Here is a 3,309-nt window from a genome sequence, read left to right on the forward strand (position 1 = left end):
ACAGATTGACAGAGAGACAGAGGGAGAGAGACAGAGAGACAGAGAGACAGAGAGACAGGGGGAGAGAGACAGAGACAGAGACAGAGACAGACAGAGACAGAGAGAAAGAGACAGAGAGAAAGAGACAGAGAGAAAGAGAGTGGATAGAGATAGAGAGAGGGGATAGAGAGAACGAGAAAGAGAGAGAGAAGGGTACAGTGAGAAAAAGAGACAGTATGTGTGTGTGTGTGTGTGTGTGTGTGTGTGTGTGTGTGTGACTGACTGAGTAGGATGGAAAAAGAGAATGAGGGCTGATAACGCCGACCTTGATGGAATATATACTGTGAAGAATAATGTTAAATACTAAAGTATAGAGTATGATATTCATTTATCTCCACTGCCCTCTCACAATATAGATAACTTTGGCACAAGGCCAGCAATTTCGGAGGAGGAGATAAGTCGATTCCATCGGTCCCCATGTTAGACTGGTACTATTTTATCGACTCCGGAAGGATGAAAGGCAAAGTTGGCCTTAGCGGAATTTGAACTCAGAACGTAAAAACGCACGAAATGTCACTAAGCATTTTACCGGCGTTCCAACGATTCTGACAGCTCTCCACGTTTGGTTTCAAATTTGCAACGTGTGCTTACGATCCTGCCAGCTCGCCGCCTTCTTGATAATGATTTCAAATATTGGTACAAGGCCCAGCGACTTCGTGGGAGAGAGTAACTCGGTTATATCGACTCCTGTGCTCGACTAGTATTTATTTTATCGACTCCGAAAGGATGAAAGATAAAGTCGGCCTCGGCGGAATTTGAACTCAGAACGTTAAGACGGACAAAATGCCGCTAAGCATTTTGCTTGACGTTGCTATCGATCTGCCAGCTCACCGCCTACTTAATATTAATACTTACGTGGTTTCGACTCTCGAATTAAGTCATTTCACTTCCGGTACATTACTAACACCCTCGTGCCCCACGTCACGCTACTATGAGCATGATACACCCGATAATATTTCAGTTCACACTTCTCTAAAATGTAGAGAACTTTTCTCCTTTCTAAAATATTTACCTTATTTTTCATTCCTCAAACTATTTGTCGCATTCTGTGTTAAGTGAAAAGAACAGTTAATCGAAACCTGATCGATGTAATCTTTGATCAGGTTTCTATTTCTAATTGGAACTGCTACACCTAAATTACTTTTTTCGGTGAAGACTATCGCCATTCCTATTTCTCGTAGCTTTATAAACCTAAAACGTGTCTGTCAGGAATCGTTTCTCAATTTCCTTATTCAACTACCATCCTCCATTCCTTGCTAATATGAAAGAAAATAATTTCTCGCCAACCTAATAGATATTTTGGTTATAATGTGTTTGTGTCTCTTTCCTGTTCCATACTTTATACCATGTCGTTAGATATTGTAATGTCTGTATCTAGCTTAAAGATAGTCAAACATTTAACAGCATATCACATATCTTTTTTTTTTCTCCTTCATTACAGAAAGAAAACATCTTCAGTAAACATGTCGAGAACGAAGGAAAATAAAAACAATTCTGAAAATCATGGCAGCTTCAATGTAACAAGTTTTGTCCAATAAATTCACTTTACTTTGCTTAAACTACCTCTTTAATGTATTTTTTCCTCGTTAAATGTGAATTGGCTCAAGTAGATATGTTAAATTTAAGACTATCTCAAACACGCAAACAAAAATCTGCCATTTGTAATAATCCAGTAATGTATTTATACATTATATAAATGTTCATTACAGTTAAATGTCCTGTGAAGGACGGCCAAAACCTATTTACAATGTTTCCATGATTGTCATTGAGGTTAAATCAGTATTTCGTATACTAGAGTTATTTCTAACAGTTTATTTCCCATCTGTGAAGTAATCACACAAGGAGTTTATTCTCTGCCGCCATTTATTCGCTGTTAAATGGTTGAATAACCGAAAGGAAGGATAGATCAGATGTTTTACAGTATTTATATCCCTCTATGCTCCCTGTTCAAATCTCACCACTTTTAACTTTACTTTTAACACTCATACGTCACAATCATACATCCCTAATATCTAACGCCAGATATGCAGTATTTCAATCAATGAAGACATGACAACCTGTTGTCTTTCAATAACAGTGAAATTAAGTACACAAAGTAAATATACTTTATAAGTCTTATAATCTCTACTCACTAACAATTCACAATGAAAATATTTTCAAACTTTACAAATACAAGCTTTAAAATACTTCGCTATCTCTCAAGATAGCCATATCTGCAATACAAATATGGCTGTTAACATCTACTAATGTTCTACCAAATAAAAATGTGATACATACAGTCTGCTACCAAACAGTACGTCCACCTGAGTGCCATATCTAACACATTACAACCATTAGCAAAGCTACATCTTCTGTCTTCCCATGTCTCTTCTTCCAGGTAGTAAGGAACTTTAGGGAGAGCTGAGCAGCAGCTCTTCAGAGAAGAAGCCCCCCCCCCCCACCTCGTGCAAGTGTTTTTTGCCCTTAAATCCTTATATTCTAAAGGACCGGGCTGCGTTCAGGTCATAATCACTGGATTCACTTCTGCTGTCATATTCTGGCTATAATCTGTATTGCAACTCATATGGATGACTAAAGTGCCTCAGATCCAAAGTATCTTTGGTGCTGTAATCAGTTCAGTTTAAGGCACCGGTTGACTATAGGGTAAATTATGCCCAAATTATGCCCTTTGAAATTCAGTTTGTGACCAGATCCAGTTGGAACACTTTTCAGCTGCACCTACCATTGCTTCAAGAGCTCTGGTCTTCTTCCTCCCAGAAACTGAGAGCTGTTTCATGAGATCGTAGACAGATTTGTTCATAAGCCCTCTCACATCCACCTCTATTGCGAGGACGTTGATTTGGAAGCTACGTTTTGCTGATGTCGTCCATATTCACTCTCCCATTCTACAAACACATACAATTCTTTCAAACAATGACGTCCACCACAGTGAAACGGAGCTGTGATATACCAACATAACACCACCACTGCGAGAGAAGGGCTGTACGACATGGAATACACCAACCTCATCACTATGCTCCCCTCAACCACTGTGTATCTTTGAGGGGAGATATTCCCCATTACCAGACTAAAATAGGAAAGAAAAAAAAAACGAAAATGTGAACCTAGAAGAACTTTCTCTCTTATACATTGTAGAAAAAAATGAATTAATAAAATATTTATTTCACAGTCACAGGAGTGGCTGTGTGGTAAGTAGCTTGCTTACCAACCACATGGTTCCGGGTTCAGTCCCACTGCGTGGCACCTTGGGCAAGTGTCTTCTACTATAGC

The 3,309-nt window shown here is 38.9% G+C and overlaps 1 long non-coding RNA gene across 1 annotated transcript in view; it reads left to right on the forward strand.

Moving 5' to 3' along the window:
* LOC106881658 (uncharacterized) overlaps positions 1-1,561 on the forward strand; it is a 200,206-nt gene extending 198,645 nt beyond the window's left edge. The window contains exon 5 of the long non-coding RNA XR_001410882.2: positions 1,481-1,561. This is a non-coding gene — a long non-coding RNA (uncharacterized LOC106881658). The remainder of the gene's footprint in view (positions 1-1,480) is intronic.
* Positions 1,562-3,309: the final 1,748 nt, after the last annotated feature.

Source organism: Octopus bimaculoides, chromosome 6 (genome assembly GCF_001194135.2).
Source record: "Octopus bimaculoides isolate UCB-OBI-ISO-001 chromosome 6, ASM119413v2, whole genome shotgun sequence".
Classification (NCBI taxonomy): domain Eukaryota; kingdom Metazoa; phylum Mollusca; class Cephalopoda; order Octopoda; family Octopodidae; genus Octopus; species Octopus bimaculoides.